The sequence below is a fragment of the Zingiber officinale genome, chromosome 9B (genome assembly GCF_018446385.1).
Source record: "Zingiber officinale cultivar Zhangliang chromosome 9B, Zo_v1.1, whole genome shotgun sequence".
NCBI classification, from domain to species: Eukaryota; Viridiplantae; Streptophyta; class Magnoliopsida; order Zingiberales; family Zingiberaceae; genus Zingiber; species Zingiber officinale.
Window position 1 is genome coordinate 87561821 of NC_056003.1, and position 21631 is coordinate 87583451.

General features: G+C 38.9%; 1 long non-coding RNA gene across 6 annotated transcripts; it reads right to left on the reverse strand.

Moving 5' to 3' along the window:
- Positions 1-3206: 3206 nt before the first annotated feature.
- LOC122025404 lies at positions 3207-10143 on the reverse strand. 6 transcript variants are annotated; one of them, XR_006123693.1, is made up of 5 exons: positions 8838-10141; positions 8582-8746; positions 7209-8484; positions 6901-7104; positions 3207-6036 (listed from the first exon to the last, which is right to left on the reverse strand). It is a non-coding gene; the product is annotated as an uncharacterized LOC122025404 (long non-coding RNA). The 6 variants fall into 6 exon arrangements; XR_006123691.1 differs by having other exon boundaries at positions 6901-8484; positions 8838-10143; XR_006123694.1 differs by lacking the exon at positions 6901-7104 and having other exon boundaries at positions 8838-10139.
- Between the last annotated feature and the right edge of the window lie 11488 nt (positions 10144-21631).

Here is a 21631-nt window from a genome sequence, read left to right on the forward strand (position 1 = left end):
CTCAGCTTTTGGAAACATTAAAATAAAATAATAATATGGTGAAAAGGGAGTGTTTTCGTGATTTAAAAAATTATATAAAGCCATTGTTCTAAAAATGTGAAACTTGCCGGGTGAAACGAAAATTCTCTTTTTAGGGGTATTTCTTATCACCAATGACTTTATTTTATCTTCTCCAAGTTATTTAAAGTAATAAATATATTTTTTTTATTAAAAAGCAATGGATTACAACTTTAAAATTTTAAAATTAAAATACTTATATTTTATAAATTATAATTGTTTGATTGATTCTCACTAATTAACTAAATTAAAAAATTTGTATCATAATTATTTTGAAAGATAAACTTGGAAATAACAACTTTAATAATTACTAGATCCAAGTTAAGATAAATTCCTGAACTACTATGGATAAAGTTTTATAAATATATATATTTAACATATTTTTTACTTGATGTTGTCAACTTATTTGTAACTTTAATATATATATTAACAAATTGATTTTAAATTTCATGGTTAGTAATCTGCATGCTGAATAATCTAATCAGCGGTGCATGAAACAACAAGGCATCGAAAAATTGAAAAAGGTGTGGGTTGACCAATAGGTTTATTGCAATCAACCTTTTGTGTGCTTTTGTTTAGTGCATGCGTTTGAATTAAAACAAACTGTTAATGGAATGCCTATCTGCACCATAGTTAACAAATATAAAGGTGGTTGAGAGGGGCCACAAGCCATATCCCTACCTTTTGATAGGATCTCCAAAAGGATCTACATGGCCGAGCTCGGTCCGGGTCCGGATCCGGATCCGGGTCTGGTCAGCTTATTTTCATGTTGGGCTAGATCTGATATGGAATGGACTGTCCACCACCGCTAGCGATCTGATTCGAATGCTGCCGCTACATTCAGTACATACATATTTCAGACAAAATAGAGATGACAAATAATTGTATTTCCATTGTTGTAGCATAGGGTTTCAGTGACTACTACAAAGAGGCATGAGCAAAGTCTTGAAGATATTTGGTGAATTCATCTAGCAAACAAGGCCCGGCCAGCGAGATTATTTTCCGACTACCGGCATCATGCACAGGGGCAAAGCCTCTTGGTATGTTAGTAGAACTGTAAATGAACCAAACGTTCGTGAACAAGTTTTGTGTTTGACTTGATAAGAATTTGTTTATGTTCGTTCAATATACATAAGATTAATTAGACAAACAAACTTGAACAACTTGTTAAGCTAAACAAACAAGCTTGAACACATATGGGTTCAGCTCGTTAACATTCGTGAACAACGTTCGCGAATAATGTTCGTGAACAACGTTTATGATTAATATTCATGAATCATATTCATTAATCAAACTCTTTTCAATATGCTAAATAAATAATAAAATAAAATAAATAAATTAAATTATCAAGCTCAATAACAACTAAAAGTTTTAAATAATCAAACAAACTTAAATTGAGAGCTTGATAACATCTAAACGAATCAAGCTCGAACTAAGATTGAATTGAGAGTTTGATAATATATAAACGAACCAATCTCAAGCCAAGCTTCGAACAAGTTCAACCTTATAAAATATAAACTAAGTCAAGCTTGAGCACTCATTTTAAAAGCTTGGTTCATTTTAAATTCTGCTCGGCTCAGCTTGATTATCTTATCCAATAAATTTAAATACCCTAAAGTTCGGCTTAACTCGACTTATTTGCAACCCTATATGCTGGTGTTGGCCATCACACGAAAGTAAAGACTCTGTCCCAGTGTACAAGCATACATGCTCCAGGTTCTGCAACAACAATTCATTCCTTGGTCATTGCTTATATTGAATATGTATTCTTGGACTATTATAACTATTAAATAGGGAACATTGACAATTTAAACACTTTTAGTTTGTCTTAATAAAATATTAATTAAATGTTAAATATTGTGTTCAATATCATAAAATTAGATCTTAGAACACAAACCTACCAAAAAGTGTTGGTCAGCAAAAGCAGCTTTGTAAAAGGCACTACCAAACCCTAGCAACCTTGCAAGATATGTAGCACGTGAATCAACCATAGCATTTAATTGAGTGCTTCCCTCATTCTCCATGATCGCCGTGTATAGGCTGTCAAATAATGATACCTGCTTGCTTTTTGACTTGTGAAGTTGACTTCTTAAAGAAGGGATTGCGACCCAGAGAAATTTAAGTAGCCAACTGCATTTAGTAGTATAGCATAGTTCTCGACTAAAATTAACCAGTTGAAAAAAAAAGTTTTTATCAAGTACTTTACCACCTAATCCAAGGTTAACAGATTATGACATCACTAACGAAGAAAAAAGAACTGCTATTGATTGCCGAGGATACAAATTCTTTCTTAATTTCGATAATTTCAGTTAAAGGGCTGAACACAGCATTGCAAGCAACATGTAGTTAATGAATTTTGTTATGACCCGTGGGCCGGTAGAAGGGGAGTAAATTACTTATAAAGGGAGTAAATTGCTTATAAGAAAAATAAACTCCTTTTTTTTTATCCTTTGATTAGTCGTACAATAACAATAATAAAAGAAATAACAACTTAAAAAGAGTAGGTAAAAATAAGAGTTTTACTTGATTACAACCTACATAATTGTTAATCCAAGACGTTGAAAAGCTCATTAAAATGTCTCCTTCGTTGAAGGCGGAGAATCCTTTTACATACGCTAATAGCTCAGAAATGACTAGAAAAGTTAATATAGAAGTTGTTCAATATTTTCTAGGTCCGGGGATTTTTTTATAGTCCTTGGAAAATCTTATCCGAAACTAGAAGACGCATCCAACAAGATGAAAGACGCCTCTAGCGAGACAAGTGAAGATAAGGTTTTATCTTCGCTAACGGTTACATTTTGCCCAGTCTAAGACGCCTTCCATGGGTGGTTGAAGGCGCCTTCCATAGAAAGACGCGGAGGCGCCTCCAACCAAATTAAAGGCGCCTCCAGCAGCTCCGCAGTTCCCCGTTGGCTCTTCCGCTGCTTCGATCACCTGGATGATTTCATCCATCCGGAATTGAGCTCACCCGGACTCATCTTCCGACTTTCTCCTCGAGCAGACTTCCTCCCTACCTTCTCGTCCCTCGAACGTCCCGCACGTCCTTCTCGTCTACAGATGTACTCTTCCATAGCACCTCGTCCCTCGGATGCACCGAGTCCGTCGACTCCTTTCCGGTGTCATCCTTCTCGCTAACTGCGTCTTTCACTCGACTTCTTGTGTTCCTAAGCTCCTACATACTTAGACACAAGGATCAAACACACACAGAATCTAACTTAACTTGATTGATTATATTAAAACTATAACGAGATAATTATAAATTTTTCGAAATAAAAAAGAGTAAATTATGTTATACCATGTTCAGTGACGGATCTAGAGAGGAAAGGGGGTGTGCTTGAGCACCCCCTTGCTCCCGAAAAATTCCACCAGTATGTTGTAGTCCGAGGGGCGGCGAGAAGGAAGACAAGCTCCGACTCCCTTCGTTGAGCACCCTCTTCCTTTTTTTGTCTGGATCCGCCACTGACCATGTTCTTGGGTGCAACTGCAACAACTTCTGCAGGTCGACCTGCCCCAATGCTCGCAGCGCATCCACCATTGCAGTGCATATATTTCTGCAAACTGGTTAACTAGCAACTTACTGAGAAACACATGGCAATTTGATCATGATTGTTTAACTATAGTTGCATTACATATTTCGGCAAAAAAGGAATTAAGAAACCAACTGTGATAATTCATCATGTACGATATTACACCCAAGAATGTGTTAGTACTGGGAGTACCAATTAATTAAATTTGATTTTGATAATGATAAAAAGTTTAAAATTAAGTTGTATTGTGATGTAACAAGTTTATCTAAATATACAGGCACAATCTAGTTGAGACTAGGTAACGAAGTCCTAGTCAAGAAATTGGGCAAGAAGTCTTGATGGCACGAAATCCTGGTTGAGAGAATTAAGCACGAAGTCTTGGTCAAAAGATTTGGCATGAAATCCTGGTCGAGAGGATTGGGCACGAAGTCCTGGTAGGGTGGACTGGGCAGAAGACTTGGTAGTTCGAGGACATCGGGCGAAAGTCCTTGGGGTCGCGAATACTAGGCGGAAGTCTAGGTAGGTGGAGGATCGAGCGTCTAACGAAAGTCTCGGAGGTCAAGGTTAAATGCTACACAAAAGTCCAAACGGGTGTTTGGCAAAAGGAAACTCTTTGGTGAGGATGCGTTTCCCATTGAGGAAACAATAGACATCGATTCGACCTAAGATTTCATTGGAAATCTAAAAGTCAGAATCGGACAATCTTGAGACTCTGAGTAAGTTTTGATGTGATCAACCGGGTTAAGTTAGGTCCTATTATATTTGATCCTTGTGTTTAAGTGCGCAGAAACTTAGGAACACAAAAAGTCAAGCTAAAGACACAGTTAGCGAGAAAGGTGGCACGGGAAGCGAGTTGACGGACTCAGTGCATTCGAGGGACGAGGTGCTCCGGAAAAGTACACCAGCGGACGGGAAGGACTCGCGCGGCGCTTCCAAGGGACGAGAAGCCGAAGCAGAAGACTGCTCGAGAAAAGAAGGTCAGAGATGTGTTCGGGTGAGCCTAATACCGGATGTCCGATCAATCACTCAAGCGTGGAGCATTAGTCGGATAAGTCAACCAGGCGCCTGGACCAAGTCCTAGGCGCTTGAACTGATATGGTGCAGAAGAGGTGCCCCCGCGTAGTCGTTGCAATGTGGATAGATTTAGGATCCACGTCAACAGCAATCTAGGGGCCTAGACCGATCCGGGCGCCCAGGAGTGAATAAACTACTTATCACTTAGCCGTTATAAAACGGATTAAGGCGACCAGCTAAGGCGCTCGGATCGGGTCCGGGCGCCCGGGATGCGCCACGTCAGCAAACGATCACTTTGGCTAGTAAAGTTATCAAAGGAGGCTTGGGACTCGAGATTCTACACAACACTTGAATACGAACATTGTATTGTCAATTTCTTACTCCGTAGTTTCTTTTCTGAGCTTTCAATGTCTATAAGAGGTTACTCCGCCTTCATCGAAAGAGTCGTTTAGTGAGCTTACTTTATCTTGGATTAGCAATGTCTCTAGTTGTAAACCAAGTAACTTTTTTGCCTCTTTTTCTTTAATTTATGTTTATTTTTCTAACTACTTTAACTTGTGTTCGTCTTTCCTAAACAAGCAAGCAAAAAAAAGTGTTAAATTTTTTAATAGGACAATTCACCCTCTCTTGTCGGTCACATCGGGACCAACATGTCAAAATACTATATTTTGATTGTGTTAACTCTGTTTTGCAAGGTATTTCTTTTGTATTTGAACTAACATGTTTTGTAGGAACAAAAATGCATAAGTTAGCATCGGATGAACAATTCTCGAATCACCTCGGAGTTGTACGAAAGCGCCTCGGAGCTAGGCGAAGGCGCCCCCGAGTGGATGAATTTTGAGGATAAAGTTCTCGCTGTAGGGAGGCGCCCTAGAGCGCATGGAAGGCGCCTTGGAGCGCAGCGGAGGCGCTTGGAAGGCACCCTAAGGTAGATAAAGGTCGCAATTCGCACAACTTATCATGACCGAAGCTTAATTGCATGTTTGGGAGGAGGTGAGGGAAGGAGAGGAAAGGGTAAAGAAGGGGAAGAAAAATTTGAAACCTTGTTTGGGAAGAAGTGAGCTACGGAAAGGAAAAGTAAGGAAGGGTAAGCTTTAACCTTCCTTACCCATGAAACGAAAGAATTTTTTACACCCCGATTTGGGGTATAAGGAAGGGTAAGGGGAATTAAAAAAATTTGTGTTCTACTTTTATCCCTGTTTATTAAATTAATTTTAAAAAAAAAATCATTATTTTAGATATTCTTTACATCGCGATGAAAAACACTCACACCACTTGACTCCCACCGCCCGACGGTCGCACTTCGTCGATGCCGACGCCAACGCCAACTTTGATGTCGATGCCGACTTTGACGCCGATTTCGATGCCAACTTCGATGCCGATGTCGATGCCGACGCCAACTTCAACGCCAACTTCATCGCCAACTTTAACAAATAAGCTACAAATGTTTGAATACGTAAGTCTTAACCAATAAATGTATGCAAGATGCACTAGGTTCTTGAATGCATAAGTCTTTAACAAAAATAAGGGTAATTTTATAACTTTATATATTTAACCTTCATTACCCTCACTTTCCTCCCAAACATGGTAATACATGTTACGTTAATAAACCTTCCCTCCCTCCCAAAGAAGAATAATATAAATACTTTACTTCCCCTCCCTTTTCCTCCCTTCCCCTCCTTTCCCTTTCCATTAATGAACCTTCGTTCACCCCATCTAAACAAAGGGTAAGGGATCAGATTTATATCTAGAGACACCTCGGAAAAGGTCGTAGGCATCTTCAATGCTCCATAAAAGTCCTATTCGAACAACCCTCTGTACAGAACTTCAATACAAGTGACAACAACTCTCTACATCTTCTATTCTTGCGCGTTGCTCCGAAAAGCTCTCCACAATGCCTAAACGTTGTCGCGACAGCAACTACGCACGAGCTTCCATTTCAAAATCATCGGTATAATTAATTTTAGTTTACTTGTACTTTCATTTCAAACTAATTGGGTAAACGCTCAAAATTTTAGTGGATTGCCCAAAGTAAATACTCAATAGTGTGGACCTTGGAGTAGGAGTCATCAAAAGCTCCGAACCAAGTAAAAGAAATTGTGCTAACATTGATTTTGTGTGTCTTTTTTTCGCTGCGTACTCTCGACTGTTTTATGAAAATGTGAAAAAGCGATCCTACAGAATGTTCATACATGATGAATAGAAAGTACCAAGAACGCCAAGAGATCTAAAATGTAGTTATCAAATGCATCTAGCGACCATGAACTTTTTTGATAAGTGAATTTCTCTGCATCTAATCTACCTGATGGATCATTTTCAATCTGATGGTGAAGAAGGCCTGAAAACATTCACAAATTGGTGGTATTGGTAAAGACACCTATGAGCATGGAAGAATGTACCACCACATATATGCAACTGCCACATGTGCAGTTCATCAATAGAGATTATACTTGATTCCTCGTAATCAAAATATGGCTACATTGTTTTTTTATCGACTCCTATTCTCCTACAAGATTCAGTAGCTTTTGGCATCATTAATACAATCGACACAGAAATAAGAATAGAAGATGTACAACGATATAATCAAGTTTATTAAAAGAAAATACTTACAAATCACATCTATTTAGCAGCAAAAGTCTGTTTGGAATACATGATTTTCCTCTCCAGCTGCAAACTGCATTACAAGATTCTCCAAGACTATTTCCAAATAAGATTTATGCATAACAAGTGTCATAACTAAATATCAAGCATACACAAAAACCAAAGTACAACTACCTTCCGACAACAATGTCAATACCAGATAATCTTGCTTCAAAATTTGGCTTGTATTCCGAAATTTAAAGATAGCTCATAAATCAATATGTGAAAGCAATGATATCCTCAAAGCAAAATGCTCTTTGTTGCAATATGATGTAATTAACAGATGTTTATTAGGGTAAAAGTTTAGTAGTACCTGAAAAATTTGATTGTAGTGAAAAACAATGGTGGAAATCACTTGCATAGATAGGCTTTCTCATGAACCTAATCAGAAACCTCACCGAATAAATATCATTAAACAAAGTTAATAGTATTAATTAGCCTTCATCACTGAGTAATGGTTTTCCTGTGTGACATGGTACTAGCCACCAGGTTGTTCGTATGCATTAATGCATAAGAACTGTTCTATGCAATCTGTAAATCTGCTTCATATCATGCCTGTGCTAGGCACTGAGCCAGCATGAGTAGATAACTATACCAGATATTTGATATGATAACATAACTTTCCAATGCAAAACCGACATAGGTAGTCCCAGTCATGCTAAACAAGAGTTGCAATTAGAAGACCATAATGTTTATACCCAAGATAAATGTTTTCCCTTCTATTTTTTATTTGGACAAAAATGAATTTGTCAAGGCACAAGATCTTATTTAAATGAACGTGTTATATGACAATAACCATTTCTAAATTCTACTTTTATAAGTTTCATTGTCAGAGAATGCCATAGTCACCAATGAAATTAGGAGAGATGATAAAAAAGAAGAAAGGTTGGTGTGACAGCATTACCACACTTGCAGAGTTATGACGACATCTTCCAACACAGAATTCAAAAACACTAGAATAAGTTCCTAAAAGAGAGGAAGAACAAGAGAATGAATGAACTAGTAAGAAATCTCTTCTCAACAAACTTAAATCTGTAACTTTACTTGCTGAGATTGGTCTAGCAATTTTCACCCTCAGAGCAAGATCTTTTTTGGTCTGTTAAGAAAGTGTGACGAATCAAAATTTCAAATTTAATAAAAGGTCAAAACAAATACAGAAGGGAGAAAAGTAACCCTGGATGGATCTAAGCAGCATGATACACAGTACTCATATGAATTGCAACACTGTGAAACAAGGCTGCAGCCCCTGCAAATTGCATTATTGAGTTCAGCGTGTGATTTATTTTGAGAATAGGTGATCATAGAAATATAAATACAGTTTGAAGTTCGAAGAGAAAACTCACCGACAAGAAAATTGGTCCCCTTTAGCTGGACAGCATCGAGCCCATGAATCAACAGAAAGGGCAGTACATATATATCCTTCACGATTTTAATTAGAAAAAAGCAATCAATATCTCACTGAATCAGCAATGTTGAGTTTGAAACGCTTGAAAGAATGACATCTAAAGCTGAAAAGGATGAGGATAGACATACAGCGACTCTAAGAAACCGGAACCATTTATTTAAAAAAAAAAAAAGAATAGAAAAAGTCACTCTTACCATTGTCATCTGATAATAAGTAGCGCCCCTGAAAACAGGATTCTCCATAATACCAATATCCTTCCTTGAATGAGTTTCAAACACAGTCAGCATCTGGATTTCACACTTAATGCACTACAGCTACGCAAATTAGGGAATTTTAGAGTAATCAAAAGTGTGATGGAATTTGACAACCGAAATTGTCCACTTTAGAGCCACAAATCTAGACAAGCTTTCCAATTCCTCCAGGTTCGGGTAGCATGACCTAGACTATCAACATAAGCACAAAGTCACAAGTCACATCGAGAAACCGGGCCACGGAGTAACAATGCTCTTCATCAACCCTCTCGATTCATCTATATTGACTTTAATCTTATTCTCCTCAGTTTCTAACGCATTCGCTTCGCAACCTATAAAACTCTACAAGAATCTCACATGCCCTTCCTTCAAAAATAAAATAAAACAAAGATTCTCGTGTGCCCTAGCTCGCTGTGCCTCAATCTGTTTCCAAATACAAAGAAATGACTAATAATCGATAAAACACACATACAAAGCAATCAAATTTTACAACAATAACAGATTCCCAAGAGTTTTCTGGATCAATTGGATCGAATTCCCCCCGCAGTTAAAATTTTCAAATGAGAACAGAAACAGATAACAAGAGGGGCGATCAAGAGAAGCAGGCGTATGAGCAATTGCCGAATCGCGTAGATTGAAGTGGGAAAGCTGACGGCTAGGAGGATCCAAAGGCTCGAGCAGAGCGCACAGGGAGCCAGATCACGGAAGCATTCCGCCATCTTGCCGGGACGAACTAATTAAGATGGAAATGCTTTTGGCCGCGACTACAGAGAGTTCTTTTGTTTGCATGCACGTGGAAGTCACGTGTAAAATTGTGCGTTTAAAACTCAGAACGGCCTCCTCCGTTCCATCCTCTCCTTCTCGGCTCCTCACGAAGAGAAAGCGGAATTAGGGTGGTTTTCACCATCGGCTCTCGTATTCCGGCGAACTTTCTGCCAGGTGACCTCTAAGGATTCTAGCGCCTTCGGCGTCGATTTGCTGCGTCGGCGTCCAACCGATCATTGTGTCCTGCGAAGATTCATGGAGTATTTTGTTCCTTTATCTGAGAACCTCTTGCTGAGTTTCTTCAATAGGTTTAGAAATTTGATCTTTTGCCTTTGTTCCTAAGATTTGGGGTTCTATTTGATCTCCGTTCATACTGTCCCATTTGGATTTTAGTAGCTAAGTTTCTGATGTATTTTGGCAAATCTTTGGAAAGATCTGTTTCTATGATTAACAGTTTATTCCCTTGTCAACTGATACAGTAGGTTATGATAGTCTCAACGTGACAGTTGAAATCAAAGAGCAGTGGCAATCAACGTGTAATTTTCAATAGTATTTAGCTTTTCGCTAAATGGTAAGGCACTCATGACGAGGACGGCCGACCTAGAAGTAGACCCGACCCCGGGCCGGGTCTGGCCCGGACCCGGCCCGGGCCCGTAACCGGGTCAACGGGCCGGTTGCCCGTTGACCCGGTTCGCCGGGTCGAACCGGAACCGGCCCGGCAAGTTGCCGGGCCGGTTCCGGTTCATTGGATGTAAAACCGGCGAACCGCCGGTTAACCGGCGGGTTGAACCGGCGGTTCAGCCGTAAAATATATATATTTTTTTAAAACGGCTTGAACCGCCGGTTAACCGGCGGTTCATAGCCGTTGGAAGGGTTTTTTAGGTATTTTTTTTCAACGGTTAGGATCATTTGACCGTTTTTTGATCAATGGCTATGATTTAGTGTCCGTTACTATCAAAACTCTATAAATAGAGAGCTTATTTCATCATTTTTCACACACATCTTCTCTACTCTTAATCTCATTTTCGTATTCTCTAATCTCTACACGCTTTCGTTTTCAATTTTCAATTACAATAGAAGGAGGCCGCGGAGGTGCATCATCTCGAGCTCGGAAGGGAAAGCAAATAATGAATTCGCGGGAGGACCCCAACATTCAATCCACCGATGATGAGATCGAGCATCTTCCGAATCCGACACCCGACACACAAGGAAGTACCGATGCAATTACTTCTAAGGTTCGGGAACTTCCTCCTCTAAAATCTTCTATTTTTACTAAACATTTTGAGAATGTCACTCTTCCGTCGGGAGAAATGCGTGCAAAATGTAAGCACTGCAATGCTTCCTACAAATTTCAAGCCGGCGGCGGCTACGGGTCGTTGAAACGACATGTAGAAACGAAGCACCCGACGGAATATGGACTCGACCGTTCTCAAACACAATTATCAAGATTTTCTTCAACTAGCGGTAGTACCGATTCCGGTTTATTTTTATATTCGGATAATAAATTAAGAGAATCATTAGCTAAATTTGTTTCCGTAGAACATCTTTCTTTTAGTTTTGGATCTAAATGCACATTTGAAGATTTTTGTAAAGAATCTCTTAATCCATGTGCTAAACGTGTTCCTAGGACTACACTTACTCGTACAATAAAAAAATTAGTAAAACAAGGAAAAAAGAATTTAATTGATGAATTTAGTAAATTAGATAATAAAGTTTCTTTATGTTCCGATATTTGGAGTGATCATTGGCAAACACATTCGTATATGGGTGTGACTTGCCATTGGATCGATAACTCTTGGAATCTCCAAAAGATTATTAGCTTATAGAGTTTTTGATGAATCACATAATGCTCATAATATCGCACAATTATTATGTTTAATTTTAGAAGAATATGGTTTAACTCATAAAATATTTTCAATATCATTAGATAATGCTAGTTCTAATACCGCTTGTATAGATGATCTAAAATTTGTTTGTCAACCTATTATTGGAGGTTTATTTTTCATATTCGTTGTGTATGCCATGTTTTAAATTTATGTGTTCAAGATGGTTTAAAATTTTAGAAAGTTATATTAAACCAATTAGAATTGCAATTTCTTATTTATGGTCTCATCCATCTATAATGAAACAATGGGGTAGGTTTTGTAAAATTAATGGAATGAGACCTAAAAATTTCCACGTGATGTACCAACACGTTGGAATTCAACATACCAATTATTACAAGATTCATTTCAATATAAAGAATTATTATGTTCATTTTTGCACAAAACACTAATGCTAATATATATTTATTTTCACAACAATGGAATATTTGTAGTAGTATTTGTGAAATTTTAAAAGTATTTAATGATGCAACCGAACAACTTTCCAGTGTTTATTATCCCACTGCTCAATTAGTTTTAGAAAATTTTTCTAATATAGTATTAGTTTTAAATGAACATATTAATAATGAATCTTTATCTCCTTGCATCTTAGCTATGAAAACTAAATGAGAAAAATATTTTTATTTAATTCCTGAAATTTATTTAATTGCATTTGCTTTAGATCCTAGATTTAAATTAGAAGTTTTACAAGAAATGTTAACTTTATATTATGATGCTTTAATTCCAATTAAAGATTCTTCTTCCCCTGATCCAGCTAATATTATATATAATGTTAGAATTTATTTATATGATATTTATAATCAATATTATGCAAAATATGGAACACAAATTAATATTTCTGAAATTCAACAAACTACTAGTAGTAATTTAAAACTTACAAAAGCACAACTCTTATTAAAAGAACGGACAAAACGTCCATGGGGATCCTCAAGTTCCACACAGGAACTTGAGAATTATTTTACGACTTCTTTTGATTTTAATGAAGCAGATAGCGAAAACTTCGATATCTTAAAGTGGTGGTCACAGAAGGCTCAAAGCTTTCCGTTCTCTCCGTGATCGCAAAAGAAATTTTAGCTTGTCCAGTGTCAACTGTTGCTGTGGAGCAGACGTTCAGTGCCGGCGACAACATATTAGATGAACGACGATCAACTTTGTCTCCTGACTCATTGGAAGCCCAAGCATTACTGGACGATTGGACCAGAGCGGAGAAAAGAATCCAAGGAATGCAACTTTCAGATGACGAAGTTGAAGATTTTGATACTGAAGGAACAAATACGACAGGAACAGGAAATGGAAGTGAATGAAAATGTAAAAGGATAAAAATGTAAAAGAACTACGTGGGCTTTGATTCCCCTAAAGGGATACGTAGGCAACTTAAATAAGTGCAAGCCCTTTTTTTAATAAATTTTAATTTCTAATTTTTAATGTTTAATTTTTAATTTTTAATTTTTATTAACATATTAATCTTGAACCGTGACGAACCGTGAACCGGCGGTTCTGAACCGTGAACCGTAACCGTCTTGGGCGGTTAAGGTTAAGGGTCGACCTGCCTGGAACCGTCGAACCGGCGGTTCCGAACCGTCGAACCGTCGGTTCCGAACCGTGGTCAGGTCTACCTAGAAGTGTGTCGAACTTTTCCATTCTTATTAAGACCTCTATCAAATATTCACCGAGTTTAAGAGATGTCCAAGTTATCATAGATCCGATTGATCACATGTTTGGGTATAAGTCTTTCAACATACGATATCATAATTCTTATGATCAATCGACTTTATGAGTTTTCTCATCTGTCATTTCTTTTTCATATAGTCAGTTGATAAAAATTTTAGTCAGATTTACACAGTTCAGCATGCTCATCTCTTATATGCACAGAAGATAAGCGTAAATCAAATTTCCTTATAAATTCAGTCGAACTTCTAGATCTCAAGTTCTCGCTTCAAAAGTAAACCTTCTCTCATATGGACGATTGACTTAAAGTACTGATCGAATCTCTAGGGACTCAGTTGCTCATTTATCAAAAGCAAGTATTCCAATACATGGTCGGTCGGCTAAATAATCGACTGAACCTAGGGGACTTAGCTTCATATTTCTTCCAAAACAGATCTTCAGCACCACCCGGTGCATAATTGAGCAGTTTAAGAGAAGAATGGATATATTTATAAATTCATCTGAGATACACTTAGTAAACAGCATGGTCAGAAAATCACAATAACATGTCAGAATAACAACCGTTTGTCAGAGAATATTTCTCTATTACAATATGAGCATTCACTAGAACCTTCTTCGAAGGTGATTGCACTTCCCATCAACAAACAACTTATGAGAGTATATTCCTTCAACCGTCTCATTAATGATGTAAGTTACAAAAGATAAAAAGGTGCACTATGAGTAACAGAAGATTCCTCAGAAGGTTATTGTACATCGGCTAAGTTGTATGTCTTTCCTTACTCAACAATCTCTGACATTCTTTGTCACCACATGATTGCGGAGGTTATGAGAGATGTGGTGGGGATCTTATATGGCCGGCTAGAAGGGGTTGAATAGTCGTGCACCCCAAATCGATTACTTCCTACATATTCGTTAGTTGCGCAGCGGAATAATACAAAAACAAATATGAATACAAAAGCTAAAGACAATAAGGAAAAGAACAAGTGAACTACTACATGTTGTTTAACGTGGTTCGGAGATAAGACTCCTACTCCATGGCTGCCCGTAAGGTGGACGATCATGATCCATCGATGGATGATTTTTCGACAAATTTCGGCTAGCTCACATAGCTCCTTGTGGGTGGAGAAACCTCACCACAACTCTCACAAGAATACTTGAGACGCTAGGGCACTGGTAGAATACTAATAGGGGCTAACCACCTCTATTTCATTAGCCTTAACCAAGCTCCAAAGTCTTGGTTATATATGCCACGGTTTGGAAAACCCCGCCTACCAGTCGACTAACAAAACCATCAGTCGACTGCCATCTATGGATATTCGACCGTTACAACCCAACGACTCAATACCAGTCGACTGATGAAAGTACCAGTCGACTAATCCACAGTGGCCGAGCGAATAGAAGCATTTTGTTCGCTCCCAGTCGACTGCCTAGTCGACTGAACCAGTCAATTGATGAAACCACCAGTCGATTGGTACCCGAGTACAATCTCTCAGCACTCATACCCTCACTCTTACGACTCACTTGACTCTTCGTTGTAGCCTTGACATCTTACCTTCAAGCCTACTTCCTTTGGCTCTCGTCCCTCGGATGCATTCAAACCCATGGATCGCCCCCAATACCATCCTTCGCGTATGCCTCGAAGTTGCTTCCCTCAGCCCTTATCCTTGCTGCCTTGCCCACGATCCCTCGGATGCTCCATCCTTCACCAGACTCTAAGCCATCAAACTGAGTCATATGTGTATCCTGCAAATTTGCACACTCACATACACATATCAAATATAAGGGTGAACCTAAGTTGGAAAGCCTTCGCCAAGAACCACTTCCATGGTCTTTAGGCACTGACGTTCTGTTTACTCTCTTGAGTATGTGCAGAGGAGAGAAAGGCACTCGGAGTTCTTTTCCTATTCTAGTTCATCATCTTTCTCTTCCCTGTAAAGTCTTCTGCCAGTCAACCACATCGACACCTGCCCAGCGCATCATCTCTTCAGTTTTCAGACAGGATCAAATTTAGTACCATTTGTGGGAACTTTCATCTGAATCTGAAGCGTAGAGATGGAAGAAGCTGGACGATTCACTATCATCACCGTCTCAAGAATATTTTGAGTTGTCGGTCACAGCCCGGGCTCAAAAGATGATGCAACAGCAACAATAAGCTGTTGTTGGCACATTGTCACACAATCCGGCTGCATCCAGGATGGGTCATCATATTGAGAGGACCCAAGTAGAAGGCTCGGCTGGGCTTCACCCAGTTCCTCTACCAATGGCGAGATTTGTGCAACCACACATCCCGCTGGTTAACTTACCATCTGTACCACCATTCCCGATAGCTCGCCATCGGGCACTATTTTGCACTCCGTTCGAGGAAGTAGGCCGAGAGGAAATGCCCTAAGTGTCGTCTACTGGGGATGCACCCGTGCAGGATGTACATAAGGGGAAAGCCCCGAGAGTCCACGACCCTCTCGAATGGGCAAGCATTGTTGGGATATACCTAATGCGATGTGTGCTAAAACACATTTCGGAAACATGCACAGCAGAAAATAAAACAATAATAATTTCTAAATTATTACATCACACACACCACACACATAGAAGGATACAACATGCCAAATATGATCGCATAATTAATTTTTTATAGAAAGTAAATTTACGCTAGGTGTACCTTATGGATGACCTGTAACGAGAAGGGCATTAACCGTAGCGACATTGTCGAACCTCGCCCCTATTCATATCCACGCCTAGCTCCTCAAGACAACTCCTTGAGTACAAATCTCTCCTTCGGAAGTTACTAGCCACGAGCGAAGAAGAGGGATTAAGAGGAAGAAAAAGAAGAAGCACACAAGGGAGAACTTCCCTTGCTTGGTGGTTCACGGCAACAAGGAGGAAGGGCTTCCTCTTGTTGGCGGTGACAAAGAGAGAGGGAAGAGGGAGAGGAGAAGAGAAATTGGGTCAAGGTTTTTAAAAAACCTTTAAGCCAATTAATGATCTCATATGTATAATTTTCTCTCAATCATATCAATATATAGCCCTCATTAATGAGTTGCATTAGAAAACTCAAATCCAACCCATTATCCTTTAATCAAAAATTATCCCATTAACCCCTTAGTTTGATTCACAACTAAACTAAATTGGTTCATGACTAATTCATGATTACACCAAATATGGTCCAACTCTTCCATAAGAGATGTGGTTCATCCACGCTTCCATTGCGACAAATATTTTCATATTTGTCTTATGTATGGTTCAACCAAACGTTTATCTCTTGATCTAAGAATCCTATTCTTTAACTTGTTTTACGTCTTTTAGAAACTCATTAGTACGTGTGACCCAATAGGTTCCTGATTTATTTTGGTCGTCCATAATTAACTACTTAATTATGGATTGTTCATGAGTAGCACCTAGTAGTACATCATGATCCCTAATTAGTTAGAAAATCATAGTTGATCTTAGAATTAATTCTAAACCCTTCAGCCGCTACAGTGAATTGTGCCTCGTTCCTTTCACTCGTCTTATACCCACTTAGTTCAGGGCATGGTCTATGTGGCTTATCCCCACTAGGATGACTACGTCACATATAATCCAAGTAATACTTCCTCGTTCTGTGGATTTAAATTAGTCATACATGGTACAAGAGTCTCGCACTCTTAACATGTGATGCTTTGGCCTAAGATTTTGAGTAATAATCCTAACGAGTGGCCATAGGGTATATGTCTCTTCGCAAGGAGCGGTGAATCCTCTATGGGCTATCCAAATACCTTCGGGCACTTCAACTTATACTCAATCATCCCGGGTCCACATCTCAATAAGATGCTTGCTTAAGATATTAAAGTATAAGTCTTCATGACCAAGATGACTTATATACCTCAAGTCGAAGGAAACTTGCACTCGTGCTATAGTAAAAATTTCACAGACATATCTATATATATGTAGAGAATTATATGAAATCTTATAGTGAGTCACTCCAATGAACTAGTTACCATAACCAGCATTCACGTTTAACTCTCGACATCCAATGTCTCCAGCCAGTAAGAAAACAGCTGCTTGGCTGAACCAAGGAGTATAACCCGTGCTAGTCTTATAAAATTGATGATGTCTGAATGCGTCAATTAGACGACTAGGGAAATTTTAATATATTCATAATTGCACATGTAGAGATAATCACTAGTTGCGATCCAATCACAAATTCTCTCATGCTATGAATTATATTACAGGCATTCAGTAAATGAGTTTAAGACAATCAAACATATAATATACACTCAAATAATGAATCTATACTTATCAAATAAATAAAAAAAATCGTAAGGCGATTGCCTTAGGACATCTTTCAAATTCTAACAAGTGCGTCGTTCTCCTAGAATATATTGGGAGACAAATTACCAAAACATTATCAACCCCTGACGATAGAGGAATATGGAGGGTCCACTGGCCCCAATGATCACCTCCTTAAGTTTGAGAACACCGCCCTCCTTTACTTGTGTATGGATGACATAAAGTGTCGAGTGTTCCTCACTACACTCTCCGTCTTGGCACAAAGGTAGTTCAAGCGACTGCCGATCGAATCCATCTATTGTTTTAAGGATTTTCGTAAGACTTTATTTCATCATTTCTCCAGTAGGCGTCATTACCACAAAACCCCCTTGAACCTCTTTTCGCTCAAACAGGGGCCTAAAGAGATGCTCAGGGCCTACATCAAGAAATTTAATCAGGTGGTCAGGAATGCTCCCTCGGCCACCCCAGAAATCTTGGTAAGTGCTTTTTCCCAAGGGCTCGCAGACAACAATTTCTTTCGCTTCCTCATCAAGAGGCCCCCAGAGATTTTGAGCATCTACTCGGCTGAGCGACCGAGTACGTCAATGTCAAGGAGGTGTAGTCCACCTAGAAGAAGGAAGTTGTCATGCCCGCATTAGCCTCAGCTCTTGAGTGCCGAGCACCACCATCTCTTCCACATAAAGGACCCCAGGCAAGCCCTTAGTCTCATCATCAAGAATTGCGACCCCACACCGTACAACACGTGGAGGCCAAGTGGGTAAGGTATCATGAGCCCCTAGATGGGCTTTGCGAAGGTTTTGTACATTCCACTGGTCGGATACCTATGATACTAGGGATTGTACAATCTGGGGAATCGTCAGGTAGCCAACCAAGGGTTCCGCCGACGCTCACTGTCGCCCAACCGTCATTGTTACCAGCGGTTGAATGGACTGCCACGAAGAGACTACTGGGGCACGGAACAATGTCAAAGAACGCCCCAACCACAAGGGACGTAGTAAGAGGAGAACCACAATAACATTGCTCGGGGGATATTGACATGATCACTAGAGGTCCGACCGACAGAGACTCCAACTGGGCGAGAAAGTCACACACCCACCGACTGGAGATCCACACGGCTGGCTGCAGTTAGGAGCAGCCCAAGGACCTTAAATAAGCTTCGGGCTCAAAGATCTAGAATGGGTCGAAGTGCCTAATGACAATGTTTTAGTAATTAAGGTTATTATAGTTAATTATAACATCTATCATACTTTTGTCGATATAGGTAGCTCGGTGAACATCTTCTTCAAATAGGTGTTCGAGCAGCTACAAATCGACGAAGGTAAGCTCCAGCCCATGGTGACTCCGCTATATGAATTCATAGACAATGAGGTACAACCGTTCTTCCAGATTGGGCTAGCCATATCCTTAGGAGAAAGGAACCCATCATGAAGACGCGTCGATCAACCTTTATAGTGGTGGACGCGCCCTCCGCCTATAATGTTATTCTAGGTTGTCCGACCCTAAATGAATTTTGGGCAGTTGTATCAATCTTCTGCCAAAAAATAAAGTTCTCTGTGGATGATCAAGTCGGGAAAGTTAAAGGAGATCAACTGGTAACACGCAAGTGCTACGTTGACATTATCAAGACAGAGGCCAATTCTGCTCGGAAGATCCAGCGGATGAAAGTCAACACCATTTGGGAAGCATCCCCGACACTTATTTATGAAAAAAAGAAGGGCAGATTCAGCCAGGTCACCCTGAGACTACTGTTGGTTGCTACTCGGAAAGCCTATAGGTTCCACTGTACAAAAATTTTGTACAAAGGTCTGAACCTTTTCCTAGCTACCATGTGTTCTTTTAAATTAAATTTTGGATCTCCTGCGGAACTTAACACGTTTGATCCAAAACTTAATCTATTTGTTCTTTTAGGTTTTGACTTGGATCTCCTGCGGAACTTAACACGTTCGACCCAAGTCTCCTTAAGTTATTAATTCCATTAAATATCAATTTCCATAAAAGGTTCCCAGTACTGACGTGGCGAGGCACATGGCCTTCTTGGATATGGGAGCAACCACCACCGACTAGACAAAACCTTTAATAGAAAGCTAATATTTAATTTCCTAAAATAATTTTAGGTTAACCAAAGAGAACAATCAAATCACAAGGAAAAGAAAGAAACAAAAGAACACAACTTCGAAAAACCATATTCGAAATACTAGAACGTAAGCCTCTTGTATTTGGTATTATTTCCATAAATAACTAGCATGATGCGGAAATAGAAATTACTAGTTATACCTTGTAGAAAAACCTCTTGATCTTCTACCGTATTCCTCTTCTAACCTCGGACGTTGTGTGGGCAACGATCTTCCAAGATGAGAAACCACCAACCACCTTCTTCTCCTCCAAGCAAGGTTCGGCCACAAAGGGAAACTTCACCAAGGAGGAAAAACAAAATACTAACCAAGCTCCAAGAGATGCTGTCTTTCTCTCCTTCTTCTTCTTCTTCTCCGAGTAGTATCCGGCCACCACAAGAACTCCAAGGGAGAGGGAGAGGTTCGGCCACCACAAGAGGAAGAGAAGGAGATGATGGCCGGCCACACCAAGGAGCAAAAGAGGGAGAGGAATAATAGATGTTGTGTCTTGTGAAGGCACCCTCACCCCTTCTTTTATATTCCTTGGCCTAGGTAAATTAGGAAATTTAATTACAACAAATTTTCCTTAATTTCCTTGACATGATTTAATTGAGAAAAATAAAATAATATTTCCCCAATTAAACAATGATGGCCGGCCACATCAAGAGGAAACAAATTAGACAAGTTTTAATCAACAATTAAAACTTTCCTTATTTGTTTCTAGAAATTTTAAAAAATAAAATTTCTCTTTAAAAATCTCTTCATGGTTAATAAAAGGAAATATCTATAATTTTAATTTTATTAACATGTGAATAATTTTAAAGAGAAAATAAAAAAACTCTCCAATCTACAAATAAGGAAAGAGATCTAATCTCTTTCTTTAATCTTTTGTAAAACTTTTACAAGAGAGATATTTTAATTTTAATTCTCTTTAAAATATATCTTCCACATAATAATAAAATCTAAAATTAAATTTCTTTTTTTTATTTAATTATGGCCGGCCCTACTAGCTTGGGTTCAAGCTAGGGCCGGCCACCTTAAACCCAAGCTTAGGCCGGCCCTAGCTTGGTTCCCAAGCTAGCTTGGCCGGCCCCCTTTAGGTGGGTATAGAAGGTGGGTATATGTGGGTATAGTACTCTATAAATAAGAGGCTACGATAGGGACCGAGAGGAGGAATTGGTTTTGGTCTCCCGATAAAATTAAGCATCCCATGTTCGCCCCGAACACACAACTTAATTTTATCAATGATAATTCATTCCACTAGAGAACTATCATTGAACTACCGCACCAATCCCAATTACATTTTGGGCTCCTTCTTATTAAGTGTGTTAGTCTCCCTGTGTTTAAGATATCGAATGTCCACTAATTAAGTGAGTTACTGACAACTCATTTAATTAATATCTAAGTCCAAGAGTAGTACCACTCAACCTTATTATCATGTCGGACTAAGTCCACCTGCAGGGTTTAACATGACAATCTTTATGAGCTCCTCTTGAGGACATTATCAACCTAGCATCACTAGGACACAGTTTCCTTCTATAATCAACAACACACACTATAAGTGATACCATTTCCCAACTTATCGGGTTTATTGATTCATCGAACTAAATCTCACCCATTGATAAATTAAAGAAATAAATATCAAACATATGTGCTTGTTATTATATTAGGATTAAGAGCACACACTTCCATAATAACTGAGGTCTTTGTTCCTTTACAAAGTCAGTATAAAAGAAACGACCTCAAATGGTCCTACTCAATACACTCTGAGTGTACTAGTGTAATTATATAGTCAAGATAAACTAATACCTAATTACACTACGACCTTCTAATGGTTTGTTCCTTTCCATTCTGGTCGTGAGCTACTGTTTATAATTTATAAGGTACTGATAACATCATCTTCTGTATGTGACACCACATACTATGTTATCTACAATATAAATTAAATGAACAACTACAAACAAATGTAGATAATTAGACCAAATGTGATTCTTTATTCATAATGAATGTTTACAAAGCTTAGGCTTTCAGTATACACTCCAAC